General features: G+C 46.2%; 1 pseudogene across 1 annotated transcript in view; it reads left to right on the forward strand.

Moving 5' to 3' along the window:
* Nucleotides 1–22,196, forward strand: part of LOC146871315 (mitochondrial inner membrane protein OXA1L-like) — a 577,675-nt pseudogene that overhangs the window by 326,327 nt on the left and 229,152 nt on the right. Inside the window, exons 5-7 of the transcript XR_014959541.1 lie at nt 1,097–1,179; nt 3,731–3,896; nt 5,058–5,162. The product of XR_014959541.1 is annotated as a mitochondrial inner membrane protein OXA1L-like (transcript). The remainder of the gene's footprint in view (nt 1–1,096; nt 1,180–3,730; nt 3,897–5,057; nt 5,163–22,196) is intronic.

The raw sequence follows: 22,196 nt of genomic DNA on the forward strand, positions 1-22,196 counted from the left end.
CCACTTGTTGCCGAATGGCAACCTGCGCTTGGTGCACTTCAAGTATCTACATCAGATGTACTATACACTGGCGCAATTGTGTAAATTTGGGCTCCGTCAGTCTGATGCCTGTAAACGATGTGGGGCGTCTGGGGCACGATTTTATCATCTGGCGTGGGAATGTCCGAAGATAATTGCTTATTGGGGCGAAGTGATTAGAGTGCTTGGTCTGATGATTGAGGAGCCGTTGGACTGTCATCCACAGTTGTGCCTGCTGGGAGTAGGGACTAAGGTGCGCCCTGCTAATAAAAAGCTGGTTTCCATTACACTGCTCATGGCGAAGCGAAGATTCTCTCTCTGTTGGGAGAGTCGCTTGGCTCCTACGGCAAGCGTGTGGCTGCATGACTTAGCATATTGCCGGAATCAGCTTACCTGCTATGCGGAGGAGCTGCCGACGGCCTCAAGGCCAAGGGACATCTGGGTGCCGCTCACATTGTACCTGCTGTCGCTTCAATAGTAGCTGATGACTGGATCGGGGTTGACTTGTTTCCCTGCTCATGGTTGACATTGGGGGTTGTTGCCTGTCTCCCGGGCCCTGGCATTTCTGGACTGATTGGGGCTATGTCATCGCAGCAATGTAAGTTCGCTGTACCACTACTACTTGTGTCATTCATTGCACTGAAGTCTTGAAATTGCCTGTTTGCATTATTCTGTATTGTGTTTGTCATGCACGAATAAAAAATTTCACAAAAAAAAAAAGTATTGAGTAATACCTCATTACAGTAATGTATACAAGAGGCAGTTGGGAGAACAATTACGTTTTTTTCATTTATATCTACATTTAGGGAGCTGGGAGACTTTCTAAAGTACATAAGGTTTTGGGTAACAAAAACAGAGTATCAACTTTACAATAATACCTGCTGTTCGAAGTTAAGGGTTCTTGTAAAGTGACAAATGGACTCACCTGCTGATTTCACAGCGACCACTTCTAACGGGCTGAAAGTATGATTATGGTAGCGTAGTTCTGTGAGAGAATGTTGGGTGCTGCTCGTACATTAACAATTGGCAAGGTCAGAGTGCTATTCAATTTAGTTCTTATTTTTTGTTCTGTGTTCAGTTTCAAAGGCGTACTCCGAACTCACTTTACCAAAAGAAACATGGCGTCAACCCACTGCGTGGATTCCTAGTTCCCCTCGTGCAGGTAAGATACCTCTTGGCACCCCTGCAGTCAGTACTTCCATAAGTAGTTCCATGCAGTCCCCACAAAAAGCAAGGTTCCATCATTCCCTAAAAGGCACAGGCCAGTGATCCTAAAACATTATCCCTACAGCTCTGTTGGCCTTCGCTCGTAAGTTGTTGCCTACAGCGATTTCTTAAGAACCTATCCCAACAACCAGTATTACTTTATCACTCGCCATGGCTGATACTCCCACAGAAATTTTAACTGCTCCTCTGTCGGGGTTTCCCTAGTTTCTAGTACTGCCCTGTTCCCCTAGATACTAGGCACTCTGTATGCAATACTGAGTCAAGCTTCCGTAGCTTCCTGGACTCAGCAGCTCTGTATAAGTAGTTCTAAAGGTCACAATACACCACCACACAAGTGTTACCAGTAATTGTGAATATCCATCCAGAGGTATTTCCTTTTACAAAGGAACATATTTTGATACATAAACTGTGATACAGTTACAATTAGGCACTGAGAAGAAACATACAAATAATCAGACCAGTAGTATTCTGTCAGTCTATGTAAGCCAATGCAGTGATGTAATGTCATTGCTTCAACACCATTGTTAACTTAAGAGCCATCCTTGGTCCTGAAATCCCATATGGTTTCCAGAGGATTCAGACCTCCATAGTTAAATTTTTATTGTCTTTTCTTATACCCCTTAACTTTAGTGGCATTGGCTCTTTTATGAAAGAAATGCCAAAAAATCATTAACCAGTCTTTATTTTTCTCCAGATATTCACAATCCAGTTCTCAGTAGTCTTCTGGCCTTAGTTGGAGCAGAGTGCTCCCAATTTGCAGTAGGAATCAACGAGGTGTGAACAGTGGGTGATATTAGAAATGTGCTTGTTTTGTTGTTTGCCACCCAGAAGTCACCATCTGATTGGAGACATTGTGCCTGGTTTCTGGGAATGAGAGCCCTGCAGGGTGACACCACTTAACTCAGAGATTGGAGCACTGGTGCTGGCCATTTACTGGCTTCTGTGAGTTGAGGAGACTTTTGAGGCTGCTTGCCTTTTTCGACCCACTAACACAAGCATCTGGACATATAACACAACCAGTGATGCTTCTGCAAAGTAGGGTTGCCATCACTGGTGGTAATTTAGCTTTTAGTCGGAGTATGGGGAGCCGAGCAGCCAGGGTTTCTACCTGCGACTCTCCTTTGGCTAAAAGGGTTGTCCATGTAAACCCTGATTCTGTCTCCATGGCTTGTCTGGATCTTCCTTCTGGAAGGCCTCTCCATGAACGCTTGGCAGCTGTTCAGAACTTTAGTAGACTGTCCTTGTCTCGTCAGTAATTCTTTTTACCAGATTATCCAGACTGTTTGCCAGGCAGGCAAAATCAAGTTTCAGGGTTCGGATTAAGGTTTGATGTGCTTAAACCTCACATGGTAAGAAGTTGGAACTTCCTATGGCCACAATGCAGGTCCGTTTAACAACCCAGGATCATGTAAAGTACTAGATAGAAAGGGCCAGATGCCACACTTTTGATGGAGTCATAGCACTGAATCTGGCATAGGCATTGTTCAGATTTGAACTATTTGAATTTTGATAGTATTGCATCCCTCGTTGTGTGTTTTGAGCAAAATAAAGATAGCTGACACACTGGGGAAAGATTGCATTTGTTCCCTTGTGTTGCAAGTAATCCTAACAAGCCTGACTTGATGGCCATTTTTTCTGTTTGACAACCAACCCAGGAAATACCAGACGAAGAAACAAAAAGCTCAATTTTCAACTGTTTTTATTATGAGACGTTGGCTTATTTGATCGTGCTAAAGGTGAGCTGCACCATTACAGTCAGTCATTTCTTCTTAACGTTATTATAGTCACCATTTATCTTACCAGCTCGCTCACTGTGGTTATTTGAGTCACATGTGAAGTGCTCCTGGAGTTTTTGAAATGTGTATATCTATTTTATCAAATCCAGGTGCAGCTATCTGTTGGTACCCTAAAGATTAACTAGTAGACTTCCAACCAGTCTCCCCACAGCAAGTTAGATTAACTTACCTGCCTTGCTGCGTCCCCCTGTTAGCAGAATCCCAAGGCTGCTGCTTGGGCTGATCACTGAATTGCCAGTCTGGCGGGTCAGAGTCAATAAGGTTTGGTTGAAAGAAAGATCAATCAAGAAAAATGCTGGACAGGTGGAAGCTGCATGCAGCTTAGAACTTTAGGTCTTATAATCCTTGCAGCTCCCTCAACAGCCCATCTCCTACACCCGTCTCCTGGTCCCTTTTCTCTCATAGCCAGTGCTTTTACTGCATTCTATAGGACCCCTTAACCAGTGTTATTACAAGTCATTACAACTCCCTTCCTGCCACCATACACACACCACTCCCTATAGATCCACTTTTAGCGCTTACAACATCATTCAATGTAGGTCACATGCAGCACATGTTCTCGACAGGCCCTAGATTGATCTACAGCGTCCATGACCATCTCTGTATTCTCTCCAGTATCAGTGTTACTGTCCCTGCCATGACATTTCTGTCCCATTAGAACCATTTTTTCCGGGGTTTTTTTTTCCTCGGGCACCAGTCTTCATTTCTTTCTTTGTGGCTCTGCGGAAAATGGCATACTTGCCAGTGCCGAGCCTGCAAACTGGCGGTCTCTGGTGGTTCCTTGACCTGGCGGCTGCTGACCCATTCTACATTCTGCCAATTGGTGTAACCTGCAGTATGTGGGCTATGCTGGATGTGAGTTTTCTCTGTTCTACTCTTTCTCTCCATTTCCCAGGCTCTCTTTTCTGTTTACAGGCAATCACCATGCCCCGGACTTCATCCGTTCTAGATCACCTGGCTCTCCACTCTCATGGCATTACTCTGTCAAGAGCCCTCATGTAGCCCCTCTTTACATCACAGGGTCTCAGCATTCCCAATTTCCCCAGGCTCTCTCCTTCTATATACAGCTCGCCCTCTCCATTTCTTCATATCCTTTCTATTCTCACTTTTCTCTTAGCTCACTCCCTCTTTATACTTCTTTCAAAACTTTCCATTCTGTTAATTTTCTCCATTCAGATAATGCTTGTTTCTCATTTCCCAGATCAGATTATTACTCTATCGCCTTTGTTGCTTCTGTGCTTCCAGCAGTCCCAGCTTTCCATTTAGTGCCTTTTTGTCCACTCTCCAAACATCCCTGTGCTTGTCTTCTCTTTATTTTTCCATTTCCTCCATTCTGTACTAGATCCTTTTTCTCTCTGCTGTTTTTTTCAGTCTGTGTTACAAACAGACTTTTCAGCATGTCTGCCCATGTTGCTGTAGACACCGTTCCTTAGTAGGCTGATTGATCCTTTCATTTTCTCCTCTGCCTTTATGTATTGCCTATATCGCCTGGCCTCTTTCTTCTCCATGCCACTTTCAAATATTTCCTTTTACTATACTTTGCCTGCTATTAACTCTCCTCTCTATAGTGGCTTGTTTCTGCCCACTAACGTACTTTTCTTTCTTTGCATGCCCCTTTTTTTTGCTATCTCTCCTGTACTATGTATATGGCCGTCTTCTTCACTAACTCCTGGACTTTCAGACTCTACATGTTCTCTGACTCCCCTATTTCTCACTGTAGTCTGTGGATCTCCCCACTCCTCAACATCTTATCCTTCCTGCCCTGACACTCTTCCATTGTATAGCTTCTCTTCCAGTGTTTCCGCTAGCCTAGGTTCATCCCATAACCAAGTTCCAAAAGTCAGCTTTTTTCCTTAATGTTTGCATCATTTTATTTGCTATTTAAAAACTGCCTGTGTTGCTTCCAGGTATGGGAGTGGAGCATATTGATATGTTTCTGTCACTCTGCCCCATTGCCCAATACCACTTTCTCCTTCACTAAAAAGCTTCTGTCATTTCTCTTTTGTTCTGCTTCAGCTGGGAACAGAGTCTGGTGTCGATAATCCTAACCTCCAAAAGATGAAGACAGTCTTCAGGGTGATGCCTCTGATTATCCTGCCTCTTACCATCAATTTCCCCACTGTGAGTTAACTTATTTATTGAGCAATTCGTTTGTGAAGACAACTGCCTGGCATTTTACCACTTTTGAGCACGCCGTGGGAGTACTCATGGAGCACACGTGCATGCACATTGTGGCTTTTCTCTTTTTTAATTTTTTACATTATTTGATTTGTAAACAACCATACATAGAGTAATGACAGACAATTGAGTTGGCATAGTCCAACCAGAGTCACGATGTACAGAATAATGAGCCACAAGGGAAATAAGATGTATGTCATCAATGCAGTCAAGGAGCATAAGATTATAAGTGATACATACATGTTTTGAGTATTCTTAAGCACAGACATCACACCCCCCCCCCCCCGCCCTAGATGGAGCAACAACACTGGTGCACCTTCCAGCTGAGACGAGCAGCAAACGCAATTCATGTCGGGTACTTCTCATGTCTACACAATTCATTACACAAGGTGTGTACTAAGTATTCTCAAGATCCCACACCATCACAGGGCATCTACAGGGCCGCCAGCCCATCACCCTCTTCGTCAGTCATCACCTCCTCATTAGATCGAGACAAGAAGACCTAGTATTGCCCTATACATCTTTCGAACAGCTGCAGACTGGTAGCAGTTCGTAGTATAGATCTTATTGCGTTTTGCAAAATGCCATGTCCACAGGCCAGTCCTTCAGAATCGGTAGTGGCCCTCTAGCCCAGTGCATTGCTATTCTCTGCCTTTCAAGTGGTAAGCCAGTGGCCACCAGCCACCTGGAAGTGTTTTGGGACATCTGTCATAGCCCAGCAGTGCCAGCAAGGGGTCCACTCGATGCGCTCACCAGTAATCTCTCCAAGCTCCGCCAGTACTGCGTGACAAAACCGCTGCTCTTCCGCACAAAGCCAATCCACAAGGGCGAACTTCTCCTCCACCTCGCCACATCTATGACAACAAGAGCTGTCACGTAAACCATACCGGAACAAACGAGCGATCGTAAATCAGGCGCGCAACACCCATTGGGCTCACCGGGCTTCAGCCCCCCCCCCCCCCCCCCCCCCCGTCATGTTTGTCAGCCCGGCCGAGACAGCCTCGCGGGCTGGCGTCTGTCTAATTGCAGCCGCACCCGAGTACTTAACAGGTCTTTAAAAGACCATTTACTCGTTAATGAGGCTTTTGTTGTGTTTTCACCCCTTCTTCCAGCCACTCTGCCTGTGGCTGGAAGACTTAGCCCCCCCCGAAATCTTTTTCAGCCCCCCCCCCACCCCCCCGAAATTTGGCTCTAGTTGCCCACCTGGGTCGTATAGTACACCCTGTTAAGATATTGTAAATGGAGTAACGTGCGACAGCTATTCAGAGAAACGGACATCACTACGGAGCAACAATAGGTCCACTGCTTATCACTAATAGTGATGCCCAGGTCTCTCTGCCACTCAAGCCTAACTTTCATGAATTCCGCCCAAGCTGTTCCTCTTGCGCAAACGCATAGAGTTTTCCTAATGTGCGATGTGGTGCAGTCATATGTAACAGGTGCATTTAAGTAAGTCCCCCCCCCCCCCCCCCCAAGGAGGTCTTGCATCGTGTGGTGGGCCATTCTCCCAACTGCTCATCGCGCCATAGTCAGACCTTGTTCCTGCAGCGCATTTGCTGCCCCGTTATCTTGCGGTAGGGGAAACCACGTGCCCATATCCAAGCACGGCGAATAAAGTAATGATATGGCCTGCTGCTCCAGAAGCCTCTGCCAGGAATAGATCGTGTTCAACGAGTCCAAAACATTGTATTGCCTCACCTGTTTCACAAACACTGCCTAGGGAAGCAATAGCGGAGAGGCTGCATTGCGCTCGAGCCACAGATGTGGGAGGTCCCTAGGGCCAGGTTGCCGGTAGTGAGCAAGCATGCACTGCGCAGCCTGTAGTACTGCTCCAAGTCAGTAGCATTAAACTCTCCCATGTCATAAGGCAAAGTCAGTGTGTCCCACCTCAACTGTGGCTGCTTCCAAGGCCAGGCAAATCAAGAGAGCTCACACATTGCCAGACATCGCGCGGAGTTTAAAGATTGGAATATTTGTGAATAAAAACAGTAAACAGGGCAACACCACCGTCTTCAGTATGACTATATACCTGCAGAACAACAGAGGTAGTTTTACCTAGCGATCAGTCGCTTCTGAGAGCTTCTGCACCGCTTTGCCTTATTGTCCATTAAAACCACTGATGGGTCTGTGTGGACCTTAATCCCCAAATGATGCACGGAGTACGTAGTCCACTGTAATGGATACTCTAGTTGCACCCATGTTTTAGCTGCAGTAGGTGGGAATATCAGGGACTTATCCCAATGAATGTGCTGGCCGGAATGCCCACCAAACAGCACGGCCTCCCAGAGAACAAGAGAGATTACACTCAGGTTTGTGTACATAAAGGGCAGAATTGTCTGCGTACACAGGAATGATCAGATAGTAGTGTGAAAACCAAAGTCCTTTGTGCACATGGTACTGCTGGATCACACAAGCCAGCGGCTCAGCCACCAGAGCATGCAATAGTGGTGACAGGGGGCATCCCTGTCTAGTGCCCCATGAGATAGCTATGGCATCTGTGAATATTCTATTGACCCTGATTCACGCTGTCGGTTGTACATGCAGCACCTGAACAAGTTGTAGAAACACATCGTCTACTCCAATGTTCCTCAGTACTGCAAGCATAAAACCCCATTCTACAGAATCAAATACTTTTTCAGCGTGCAGAAATACCACCCCTGGAGCGGCACGAGTGATTGCACCAAAAAGCATGGCAAGATTGTACAACAAGGACCAGCCAGGGATAAATCCGTCCTGCTCCGGACCCACCAAGCCCGGGAGCATTGGCGCCAACCGGTTGGCAAGACTTTTCACAAAACTTTTTGCGTCTACGTTCAACAGTGATAGCGGTCTGTAAAACCGCAGCCATTGTTTGGTTTACCTGGTTATAATATGGTGATCAGGAGAGCCTCGCGCATTGAGGACGGCATGTAGCCTTCATCCACCATCTATTCATAGAGGGGCCAGATGCGAAATGAGTATATCTCGATAGGCCTTTTAAAAGGTTACTGTCAACCCATCCGTGCCGGGCGGTTTTCCGCTTGGCATATCTTTAAATGTCGGAAGTATCTCCGTGGGGCGCAACAGGACTATGAGATGCATGGTAATATCAGTGAGATAGTCGGACGTTGCGCAATCGTCATGCCCAATGCGTGACTTGTATAACTGCATAGTATTGGTGAAATTGATCCAAGACCTGCCCTGCCCTACTTAGAAGCAACCACTGCTCGTCCCGCACCTCCAAGACTGTATTATCTTCACAGCTAGGGTGTATGAATGCCCCCAATGTTGCTCCTATACGCTCGCCTTCTTCATATGCCCTTGCGGTTGCATATTTACCTAAGTGTAGCCTGCTCCTCCTTAAACACAGTGGGAACGCCGGTTCTTGATTTCATCCAATTATCTACAAGAACCCACTCAGGTCGCCAGGATCTTTTTACTTGCAAAATAGCGTAGAGGGAAGAAACACAATTATCAAATCGTGTTTACCGCAATTTGACATTTCAGAAAAGAAGACTCATAATCTGGGAGGTTGACCTTTTATTATCAGCAAAAACATCTGAATATATAGGCACCTCAATACAAGGCACAAAAGATAAATGGGAACTAATACAAATGCTAGTCTACGAAGTATACGCATACGACTAAAGATAAACAGGATTACAGCTTCCAAAAGCATCAAGTACCCTATGGCAATTGTGATATTGAAATTTAAAGTCATGAATCAAATAATTTCTATCCCTACTCTATTCTAAGGTGACATCCCTACTCAACATTCCCTTCCAGGTGAGGATCGCATAAAAGGTGTCAGCAGTGAAACTTCCTAAGAATTCTTCACCATATGAGAGCGCGATCTATAATGCTCCTTTCAGTACCTCTCCTAAGTCTCGTCTGCTCAACCCACGGGGCTCTGTCCCTAATACAAAACCCCAAAAAGCTGTATACTCCCTCCAGCACACCCCTTCAGGCAGCTTCTTCCTTCGGTAGATTTCCATTTGGATCCTTTCATCTTCCTTTCCATGAATTCGACCTTGGGTCCCAGGCCTTTTCTGTACCAGGAGTTGCAACTTTACATTCCAATCCACTCCCGTCCTGTCTACTCCTTCTGTCTCCATTCCATTTGAACAAAGACTTATTCTAACTAACAAGCTACATGGCCTTGTACCTGCAGCCAAACGCTGAACAGAAAAAACCCCTAACATCATGAGGTTTCACAACTCACTGCAATTTAAGCTTTGCTAAAATCCTGTCGTCCTAATAAAACATGGCTAAAACAAACGAAGGCCTTCGCTTTACATACATGGTTAGGCCTCAAACTAAACACACTACAACTACCAATTCTAATTATTCGTCTCATACTTAAGAGAACTACCTTCTTCATTCCTCTAACATGACTTAATGTCTCTTAATGCATGACATTACTACAAGCTAAACATTACACTTACACAAATGCATTTCTGAATAACTGGTGGCCTTTTCTCTTCTCTCGAGGCCTGTTTACATTTCTACTTGGCTATTTCAACGAATATATTTATACTGCTCTTTAAACATTCTTAGTTTATATGCGGGTGCTGACTAACCATGAATATGGTGCACCCCTACAATTTTCGCATCAGCAACGCTCTATCAGTTCCCCCCCTTTGATGACAACTTGTCATCACACAAATCCATTTATACAGAGGTGGTAACCATCCCATTATGTCGGAAACCCTCCATTCTTTTTAGGTCCTGATATTGATTATCTTGCATATGCGCCATTCGTCTATCATATCCCCTGAGAATCCTCTCAGCTCTGTTTCCTCGGTACCACTTGTACGCTCACAAGTCCCCACAAACAGATCACACAAACCACCACAATCAGGATTGGTTTCAGCACATATCCGAGAATTCCTTTCCCTAAATCTGCAAACCAGCTTCCCACATGTCCAAATCCTTTCCCAATGTTCTCCCACACATTCTCTTCTGCCAATATTGCAGCCTCTTCGTGAAGTGTGGTAATGTTGACTATATATTTCCTCAGCTCCTTGCTGTTGTCTGGAATATACGTGCAACATTCTTGAACCTTCAACAATTTACAGACTCCGCCCTCTTTTGCCAATAATACGTCTAATGCAAGACGATTTTGTAAAACCATTGTCCTGATCGATAACATTTCTCCATCCACCAGCAACAACGACTTCGCCGTGTTCATTGACAACTCATCAACCACAGTTGCTAGCTTTCGTATTTTCACATCATTCAAAATCACACCCAGACCGGGTATGATTGCTCCAAAGATCTCACCAATCACAGCTCCTGCACTTGCATCTCTCCGTGCTCTAGAGTGGTGTGCCGTTTCTAGCAGAGTCAAATCCTCGGCATGGTATATCTTCGGGAAAATAACAGCCAAATAACAAGTCCCGTACCACTGCTCAGGCAACCTCACGTATGCATTCCTTCCACACACATAATACACTGTCAGAATGACCTGTATTTGACCCTGCAAGAAGTTCCTAGCTGAATCTTCCATAGTAAAGGTATGGGCACATGTGCTGTGCCCAACCCAGATTTTGTCCTTGTCCGACTGCGGACGAGCAACACACAGATTTCCCCTCTGTACTTGATCTAAAGCTATGGATCCATAACTTCCCCTTGACTTATGTAGCTTCTCTTAATCTGTCCAATCTGTTGACTTCTTTCCCCCATCTTTATCTTGGGTTAATTTTCTATATCTGTCCTCAACTTGGCCAATGAATTTCTTTTCAGTGTCTGACACTGAACATGTCAAATTATGTCTATGTGCATAAGCTGTATCCAAACTTGTAGTCGGTATGAAATAAGTCCGAAGTCTTTCTTCTGATTTATAATAATCATACTTATTCAAATGCTTAAACACTGGTATGTTAGGAAGTACTGTGTCATAATTAGAGAAATAGTACTCGAACTGTTTCCTTTCGTAAAACAGGCTAAGCAATAGACTGCAAGAAATCCCATAAGTCAATGGAAGGTGATGGTATCTAATACCCTCATCTACAGAGGCAGGCAACTGCATGCACACATAGCAATCCTTCGCATCCATCGCATCAACGTACTCGTACAACAATTTCGCATACGCATTGAGTTTGAAATCACCTCTCGACAAATCCATGTGTAACATACGACTCTTCTAGCATCATCGCCCTTCTATCTCCTGAAATATCCTTCTTGGTACTGGGAGTGACAGGTGTAGGTGTGCCCAACATCTTCCCCCTCCTCCCTGTGGGCCACTGCATACGAAGTTATGACTACTGCGAATATAACAGCTATGACTACTCCTAAAAGTGTACCTATCACTGTCTTCGCCCTACGGTGTGAATTTCTAGGCTCTACCATTTTTCCTCCACGCTCAGAATCCAGTTCAATAACAATGGGCGAGAGTCTCTTCCTCATTCAGGCTTGTATCTCAATGCAACAATTATCCCCTGTAGCTAATGTTCTCTTCTAACGTTTCAGTTCTCTACTTTCTTTCGGATCAACAAAGGATTCCTTCTTTTAGCTCCATTTCGACAAAGTTCATCGCTAATCCAAAATAACTGCAGGTCCCAACAACTCTAGGACTCCTTGCAAAATTTCAAGTTTGAGAGTTTTCAGTTCTTGGGGAGAAGGTACAACAGCAAAGTTCGGGAAAGCCAATGTATCCAAAATCAGACCACAAATGTTACTCAGGAGCGGCGGATCTGGAATATGGAGAGTCAATACTCCCTCGATCTCCAATCCTGGGATCTTCAGTAACACTTCCACCCTCAGAGCCGGTGGACCGCTGACAAGAGTAATCGACCTCAGCCTCCCCGTACTCATCGGTCCTAGCATTCGTTGCTACGTACGTCCACTCAGGTGAAGCGTACCTGTGACACGGCACTCTTGCTCTCCTCGACCTTCTCGGAGCTTCCGGATCTTGATCTTCCTCACTCTGCTCTGACTCTGTCACCTCCGATACTGGGGCAAGATCCCTTCTCGGTGTCCCTCTCGAATTTACCCGTCTCTGACTCACGGGCCAAACTCTTTCTGCTTCTGAGACACCCCTGCTCTCCCTTCTGATACCCTGTGCACTGTTTTCTTCCTCGGCAGAATTTGGCTCCACTCCGCCTACTGCACCTTCTTCCGCTTCTGGTTCTGATTCGGAGTTTCTCTCACTCTCGCTTACAGCTTGTTCCAGTGCACAACCAGCTGCGTCAGCCACCCTTACAGCTTGACTTGCCCTCTCAGATGGGCCTGCCACCTCAGCTGGGGTTTCGTTCACGAGAGGGGCTGTATCTTCCAAGGGTGCTGGAACTCTACGGGTATGGGAGGCATGCACCCAGTTCGGTAGTCCCCCACAATTCACTGCTGTATTTGTAACCAGAATAATCTGGTACGGGCCTCTCCAGCGAACATCCAAGCAACTCTTCCTCACGTGCTTTCGTACCAACACCCAGTCCCCTGGGCACAGGTCGTGGCACAGATCACTTGCGGCTGGAACAGCTACCGCCTGCACCTGCTGGGACACAGAATGAACCACATCAGCCAGGCCTTTACAGTAGTCGAGAATTACATCATCAGTGATATTTATCAATGCAGAGGCTGATATTGCTGGCACACGCATCGCTCTCCCCATCAATATTTCGTGGGGTGACAATCCAGTTCTCCTATCAGGCACATTCCGGAGACTCAAAAGAACCAAAGGTAAGGCATCTGGCCACTTCAGAGGAGTTGAGGAGCACACCTTTGCCATTCGGGCCTTCAATGTTCCATTAACTTGTTCTACTATCCCAGAAGCCTCTCGTCGATAACTGCAATGTAACCTTTGGTCTATGTACAGGGCAGCACAAAGCAACTTCATTAATTCACAGTGGAAATGCGTTCCTCTGTCCGATTCCAAAGAGGTCGGGAACCCGAACCTCGGGATGAGCTCTCTCAACAGTAACTTAGCTACAGTTAGAGTATCACACCTACGTGTTGGGTAAGCCTCCACCCATCTAGAAAAGACACACACTACGACTAATGTGTACCTCAACCCATTACACTTTGGCATCTCAATGAAATCTAACTGCATCCTGTTGAAAGGGCCACCTGACTTCCCTATGTGACTCATTGTCACAGCTGTTCTCTTCCCTACGTTCATTTGTTGACAGGTGACACATCTTTGACATACAGCTTCGGCTGTTGCCCGAAACTTCGTATTGTACCATGTTTGACGAAACACTCGTACCATCGCATCCCTGCCAAGGTGCACTGCACCATGTATCAATCGTGCCATTGGATTCAACAGACATTCCGGTAACACCGCTCTTCCATCACTCGAAACCCAACATCCGCATCTCCCTTCTCACATCCAGCTCGCACCCAACTATCCTGTTCCTGGTCAGACACCTCGTCTTGCAATTGTTTTAACTCTTCCCACGTATCTGCCATCGCCAACATCACACTGAGGTCAGTTGTTTCTTCATTTCCCCTTATGTGTCGTTCTGTGAAGTCACACCCCTGTTCTGCAAAAAATCGAGCAACCTCTTCTGCATAATTATTTCCAAGAGACACAAAATCATTTCCTTTCGTATGGGCAGAACACTTTACCACTGCGATTTCATCCGGGCCTTGCAATGCTTCTAACAATTGTCTCACATATTCTCCATTTCTAATGGGCGACCCAGATGATGTCATGAATCCTCTCTGGGACCATAACTGTCTGAAGTCGTGAACGACACCAAACTCGTACTGGCTGTCCGTATAAATCGTTATACGGATCTGGTTAGCGGCCAAAGAGGCACGAGTCAAAGCAATAAGCTCAGCCACCTGTGCGGAGTATACTCCTTCTAGACAAGCGGCTTCAACCACTCCGGTGATGGTACAGACAGCAAAGGCTGCTCTCAACTGACCCGTATTGTCTCTTAAACATGAACCGTCCACAAAGAATATTTCATCTGGCTCGGAAAGTGGTTCATCCACAATATCAGGTCTGGGTTTGGTGCACAATTCAGTCACATCGAGGCAGTCATGATCCTCACAATCTTAATCTATATTCGGGATCGGTAACAATGTGGCAGGATTTAAAACAGAACACCTCTTCAACGTCAATTCTCAGCAGCTAGGATGACTTGTTCATAACGTGTCAACCTATTATTTGTGAGGTGTTGTGTCTTAGTCCTGGTCATCAACAGTTCAGCAGAATGTGGCACATGCACAGTAAGCGGATGACCCATTACAATGCTCTCACATCTCTCGATACTGACACCTGTTGCAGCAACGGATCTGAGACATCCGGGCAACGCAGAGGCTACTGGATCTAGTGTAGCCGAAAAATAGGCAACTGGTCTACGGACATTACCATGAACTTGAGTTAACACTGCCAATGTGCAACCTTTTTTTTTCACAGCAAAACAATGCGAATGCCTTCTTGTAATCAGGCATCCCCAGAGCGGGTGCACAGCACAAGGCTTCTCTTAGTTTCAAGAATGACCTTAAACAGTCTTCATCCCATGGTACCGGATCACTCACATCCTTGCGCGTCAGCCGCTGTAAGGGCTTTGCTTCAAAGGAGAAGTTCGGGATCCATTGGCGACAATAGCCAACCATTCCCAAGAACATTCGAACTGCCCTCTGAGTCGTTGGGACGGGCATTCTCAAAATCGCATCTATGCGATCTGGTGATATTTTTCTTTTACCTTTCTCAATCCGATGACCCAAAAACTGTACTTCACTCAGACAGTACTGTAATTTATTTGGAGACACCTTATGCCCATTCTCTCCTAGGAAATTCAACAGTGCTACTGTATCAATTCTACAGGCGTCCTCAGTTTTTGACGCCACAAGCAAATCATCAATGTACTGGACGAGAACAGACTCTTGGGGAAGCACCAGACCTTCAAGGTTCTTTTTCAAAATCTGATTGAAAATAGACGGGCTCTCAGTGTACCCCTGTGGGATACGACACCATGTTAACACACGATTTTCCAGCCTAAACGCAAAAAGAAATTGGCTCTCCTCATGCAGAGGAATCGAGAAGAAGGCTTGACACAGGTCAATCACGGTGAACCATTCCGCATCACATGGGATTTGGAACAGGATCACGGATGGATTCGGTACCACGGGACAACATGGGATTACGATCTCATTAATTCTTCGCAAATCTTGCACAATCCTGAATTTCCCGCTCGGTTTCTGCAATCCCATTATGGGCGAATTACATGGACTACCCCTGATTTCTCTCAAAATTCCTTTCCTAAGCATGGACTCAATTACAGGTCTAATCCCCTCAATAGTGTCCGGTGACAATTTATACTGGGGAGTTCTCGGGTACTCTACATTAGTTTTGACTCCTATTTTCACTGGATCTACACCTTTAACTAGTCCGATCTCTTCCCCACTAAGGTCCCATACATCAACTGACACAGACTCCCTCAGGTCTAATGGGAGTTCCTCCACCGTGAGTGCAGGATACATTTCCACGCACCAACGCTGGTTCGCAACCTTAAAGGTCGCATCATCGTCTCTTGTCTGGACTTCCACTCCATTCGGGGTGCAATAGATGGTACAATTAAGCTTGCACAATAGATCTCTTCCTAACAAACAGACTGGACTAGAATCACACACCACGAACTGGTGTCTGTCACTGAAGTTCCCAATCCTAATCGGTATTGGTTCCGTCAGTGAGCTAGTCAATTTCTTATTCGCTACCCCAACGACTTGGATTGTTTGGCCAGAAAGGGGTAGATCCGGGATCACTGCGGATCTTACAGTCGATCTTGTAGCCCCCGTATCAACCAAAAAGGTCGTAGGGTGGCCATCGATCTCTGCTTCTACAAAGGGTACCTTCTGATCTACTTCTAGGACCGCTCTAAGCGTACAATCATCTCCTCCTCCCCAGCAAGATCTTGTTGCTGGATCGGAATCATCTTCCCCATTCACTTTGAATAGAGGCATCTGTACGTACGTCCGAGCTCCCTGCTGCATATTCTGTATTCTAGGCGGTCGGGGAACCTGTACCTGCGGAACATTTGTCCCCCCTTTTGTCATTCTAGGTTGTGTCACTACAGGGAGTGTGTCCGCCACTGGAACATGGGTCAACTCTTCTTCCTGCTGTATTTGATTTAACGGATTAAAAGGACACTCGCGTCTCCAGTGTCCAATCTGGTGGCAAAGATGACAAGCTGTGGTCTTTTTCAACACTGCCACATCTATTCCGGTCTTAGGATCTACTCCTCTCGGCCTCGCCTGTACTTGAGCATTCTGTGCTCCTCCTTGATAATTTCCCTGCCTCCTTCCCAACGTTCCTCAGGTAGACTGTCCCTGCACTGCGGTCTGCATCTGTACTAATAGCAGATTATCTTTCAATTTCCTGTGCTTAGACTCCATCTCGTCGCTACAATATCTAGCATATCGGAGAATCTCATCCACAGGCTTATTCTGCCAACAAATCAAATGTTGCTGTATCATTAGACTAACCTCTGGCCTCAATCCCAACACAAACTTGGACACAAACTGCCCCATATCTTTGGTATCCAACGCCTCCAAACCACTGTACTGTTTAAAAGCCTGCAAAAGACTCTCGTACAATTCATGCACTGTCTCCTTAGGCTCTTGTACAGTCCTATCTATCTTCACCCAATCGGTGTCTTGAGGTGAGACCTTCGATTTCAACCACGTGATTACCTGTTCGAACTTTTTCATCACTATCAGCGACGGGCCATGTGTAATCAAATCCCTGTCAGGCTCTGAGGCCGGCCATTCAATCGCAACTTTACATGCCGACCACAGATCCCCCGGGATCACAATGTCAAACAAAGTGTTCAAATCAATCCACAGTACTTTCGAGATTTTGACAAAGCGATCAACTTGCTTGTACCACTCCACAGGCTTTTCCCTCAATCGGGGAAAATCATTTGTGAAGGCAGCCGAATCCCCTCTACTCCAGGGTACATGAACGTACCCTCCATTCTGTACCTCCCTTAAAGGGAAATTCCCCATCGCCGTCGTGCCTCCAACCGGAGGTGGCGTCTCTCCCACTACTCCTCTAGAGCTTTTCTTCTTGGACCATCTTTCTTCCCATTTATCGAGCATGATCCATGCCCGCATTGCTATAATCAGATCTTTAACATGGGTCGTCAATCCCATGAGTCTCTTATCTTCCAATTCCTGATCACTATACTGCAGCCGGTGATCTCCTTGCAACGCTCTAGTTTTCGACAAATCCACCCCATATCTCTTTGCCAGATCTGACAATTTCTCATGAGCCGTGCGTGCTTTACGAGTCACATTTTTCGCTAAAAAGAGTAACTCATCCTGTTCGTACGTTAGTATTCGTTCTAGGGGTAGGTTTCCACCTATTATCTCATCCAACTCTGCCTTTAGCCTTACGACATCCAACATTTTCCCTCTCAAAGCTCCCCTCAGAACTTCTCGGCAGGCTGTACCATCTCTGTTATCGTACTCACATTCTCTTTCGCGTGGCCTACCCTCTCCTCTCCTGTCCTGCCCATGGGAACAGAATGATTCACAATCGTCCCTCGTCCCCTCTCTGCGTCTAACACCCCTTGACTTTGGGTTCTCACCGTTGGTGTCCACATTCTTAAATCTGATCTTGACTCCACTAAGACTTTGGTCTAGTAGGTCTGGATTCTCCCTGTCCTCCTGAGGAGTCAGCTGTAGCTGGCATCGGCGTACTCCATTCTATAGGCTTTGGAGTCCGCTCCATTCTCCTCACCGAGTCACCTTCCTCAACTTCATTTCTCGTCCTGGCCTCCGATTGTTCTAAACTTCCTGCTGTCTCTGGCTCAAGCTCGTACATTGACTCAATAGGTCCGATGATAACTGGTATTTTCAACGCATCTGGTAACCTCACTCCTTTCTCCACCTCTGAGCTGCCTACAGACTTATACCTGGTATTCTGGGTTCCCATCGAGATCTTTCCTTCTACTCTTACTTCTGATCAAGGTACCGTTCCTCTACTCTCTTCTTCCTTTGTCTCATTGCCTTCTGAGGCATCTGGATTGTATGGAGGTGGTCTCTCGGATAACATCCTTTCTACCAGGCTATCATCCGTGTCACTGTCTTCCTCCTGATCTACTGTCTTTTCCTTTGACTTTTCTGTCGTCTCCAATAAGGGATATAATTTATGTCCCTCTATTGCCTGCATTCTCCATCTTTTCTCCGCTGCATCCCATCTAGCATCTTGGAAAGCCTGGACCGACCTTTTCACCCATTCCTGATTTCTGCCTCTCTCCTTATCATGCGCTGCTCTAATCCACGCATGTAGTGCTTCAAATTGTGTGGGCCTCGGCATAGGTCGTAAAGCTGCCATTACAGTCTTCAGCTGATACAACACCGCTAATCTGAATGAACCATACCGTGGGAACGCTAACTCTCCTTCACCTTGAGTCATTTTATGCCAATTCTCAAGCCAAACTATGGTATGCAACCCTACATTTCTTGCCATGTAGTGTGCTGGCGTGTCCTCAGGAGGGGCCTCCGCTCCCTCTCGAGTAACCACACGTTCATCCCCTCGACACAATTCTCGGAAAACTTTAAAACATTTCATAATGACCAAATGCTAAACGCACACAACCTCTGTTTACTTCCTGGTATCTGTCCGCCAATGACAGCGCGAACTACACCAACCAGCCTATCACAGCGCGACACCTTCTGACGTCACTTTTCCTCCACTCGCAGCAGTTCCCCTCCTGCTCACCGCTCGTCTCACCCTTGCATTCGTCCCATTCACACGCTGAAATAACCGTTTGTCCCAAACAAGTTACTCCTCTGGCTCTCCGTCCACAGTCTCTCGAAATTGTCGACCTCGGTTGGTTACTATCTGTCCCTGCCGGGCAGACAGATCGCCTCTGATAGGTTACAAATACTCAATTCCACATACAACAACCCACGACCAGCGTCAGGTTGACACACACTCATACATTCGTTCCCCCTATCTCGGTCCAGGTGATCGATGGTACCTCACGATCAATGATCAACAAAATCTACCAGGGGTGTCTTCTACACCCTCTCGCTTAGGCTTCTCATCGCCTGAGACTTTCCCGGGCTGCGCGCGCTCACAGCCTGATCTCACAATCACACAACATTCACACCAACTCCGCAAAACATCTCACACAATACAACACCGCAATCTACAACATCGTATCCTGTTCATACTCACTCTTCGAGCTTCTGCTTGCTGTCGCACTGCTACTCGCCATCTATGTCCGTCCGCCAGGCCGTCTGCCGTTCGCCCTCCGATGATTCAACCTCACTTATCATTTATGGGCCTCAAGGATCACTTATCCTATTCTCAATCTTCCCTCGCTATCAGAAATAAACCATCCGTGTCTGCTACCAACTGGGAACGCCGGTTCTTGATTTCATCCAATTATCTACAAGAACCCACTCAGGTCGCCAGGATCTTTTTACTTGCAAAATAGCGTAGAGGGAAGAAACACAATTATCAAATCGTGTTTACCGCAATTTGACATTTCAGAAAAGAAGACTCATAATCTGGGAGGTTGACCTTTTATTATCAGCAAAAACATCTGAATATATAGGCACCCCAATACAAGGCACAAAAGATAAATGGGGACTAATACAAATGCTAGTCTACGAAGTATCCGCATACGACTAAAGATAAACAGGATTACAGCTTCCAAAAGCATCAAGTACCCATTGGCAATTGTGATATCGAAATTTAAAGTCATGAATCAAATCATTTCTATCCCTACTCTATTCTAAGGTGACATCCCTACTCAACATTCCCTTCCAGGTGAGGATCGCATAAAAGGTGTCAGCAGTGAAACTTCCTAAGAAGTCTTCACCATATGAGAGCTCGATCTATAATGCTCCTTTCAGTCCCTCTCCTAAGTCTCGTCTGCTCAACCCACGGGGCTCTGTCCCTAATACAAAACCCCAAAAAGCTGTACATGCCCTCCAGCACACCCCTTCAGGCAGCTTCTTCCTTCAGTAGATTTCCATTTGGATCCTTTCATCTTCCTTTCCATGAATTCGACCTTGGGTCCCAGGCCTTTTCTGTACCAGGAGTTGCAACTTTACATTCCAATCCACTCCCGTCCTGTCTACTCCTTCTGTCTCCATTCCATTTGAACAAAGACTTATTCTAACTAACGAGCTACATGGCCTTGTACCTGCAGCCAAACGCTGAACAGAAAAAACCCCTAACATCATGAGGTTTCACAACTCACTGCAATTTAAGCTTTGCTAAAATCCTGTCGTCCTAATAAAACATGGCTAAAATAAACGAAGGCCTTCACTTTACATACATGGTTAGGCCTCAAACTAAACCCACTACAACTACCAATTCTAATTATTCGTCTCATACTTAAGAGAACTACCTTCTTCATTCCTCTAACATGACTTAATGTCTCTTAATGCATGACATTACTACAAGCTAAACATTACACTTACACAAATGCATTTCTGAATAACTGGTGGCCTTTTCTCTTCTCTCGAGGCCTGTTTACAGTTCTACTTGGCTATTTCAACGAATATATTTCTACTGCTCTTTAAACATTCTTAGTTTATATGCGGGTGCTGACTAACAATGAATATGGTGCACTCCTACAATTTTCGCATCAGCAACGCTCTATCAACAGCATCCAAGATCTGTCCCCGGTTCCTGGCATACTCCGCGGGAACTGCCATGCAAATGTGGGAGGCTGTGGGCTGTGCAATTTTGCTCCATCAATACGGGCAAGTGTCAGAGTAAGTGCCGGGCAAAGGCTCACATCTCCGCACCCGTGGTACCAGGCTCCGTGACAAAAGCCAATAGTCGATGCATGTGTGGATATCATGGACCTTAGAATAATGGGTAACATATGCCACCAGACATTTAGCAAGCCAAACTACGCTGCAATGTCCCTGAGGGCATGTGCAGCGGCCGTATGCCGAGGCAGGCCTTTGGAGCGATCTCGGGCTGGACACAACACAATTTAAATTTCCTATGATCTGGGGTAAATCTCCCCCCCCCCCCCCCCCCCCCCCACACACTGAAACACGTAGGGACTTAATGTGTGATTTAACTGCGGGTCGTAATAGTTGGGCCCATACACCCCCCACTAATAGTGCCGCCTCATCCTCTTTGTAACAGGGTATCACCGCATACCTGCTGCCCGGGTCCACACCCACCTCGTGTATGTTAACACGTGAGCCCCTCCGAACCCAGATCCGCATGTCCCTAGCATATAAGGTTAACTCCGCTGTGCAGTAGACTCCCTACATACGATGCTGTCAGCACGCCACTCCCAGGCACAAGGTGTGTCTCCTGGTATATAGTATAGTATAGCTATGTCAATTCTATGCTGCTGCAAGTGTGAGGCCACTTGCCAATCTTCCTACAGTCATTCAGCCCCCCCACCTTCTGGGTAAAAAATTGTAGCTGCGAAGGGCTCTGAGGGCCCATCAATGCACCACTCGCATCATTCGCCATCGCCCCATGACTGAACCTGCAAAGGCAAACCAGCAAACAAAGCTTTCTCAGCCTGCAACCAATACGCAAATAAAAGTTGAAATACCCACTCTTTGAGCCCCACTGTTCGAAACGAGGTCTCTAGTTGGCAATGGTTTGCACCTTTGTCCATGTAGGGACCCTTCTTCCTAGTCGGGGTAAGAGGGATACACTTTTAAAATAACCCCTGCTCACCCCCTTGGTATCTTGGCAAGAGCAGACCGGCTTATCTCCGAGACACTGTATAAAGCATTTGTGCATGCTTACAGTAACACAGTGAAAAAACTACAAATGAACACCACACCAGTTTAGAAAAATACGCACTACTTTATCTAAACCAACAAGACCGAAAACAACAAAAATCCAACCTACAATACTGTAAAAATAGTTACTTTGCAAGACACAGTTCTTCCGAGTCGGTAGCTGCGTCCGTGGCTACCGCGATGCTGAAAACACCAGTCTTAACAGTTCCAGCCTACTGTTTCGGCTGACCCCGTGTTACAAGTCCGCCGGGGCAACCGTCACGGTTGCAATGTGAAGTGGGAGTGGTGCACCATGCTGTG

Source organism: Triturus cristatus, chromosome 1_1, assembly GCF_964204655.1.
Source record: "Triturus cristatus chromosome 1_1, aTriCri1.1, whole genome shotgun sequence".
Classification (NCBI taxonomy): Eukaryota; Metazoa; Chordata; class Amphibia; order Caudata; family Salamandridae; genus Triturus; species Triturus cristatus.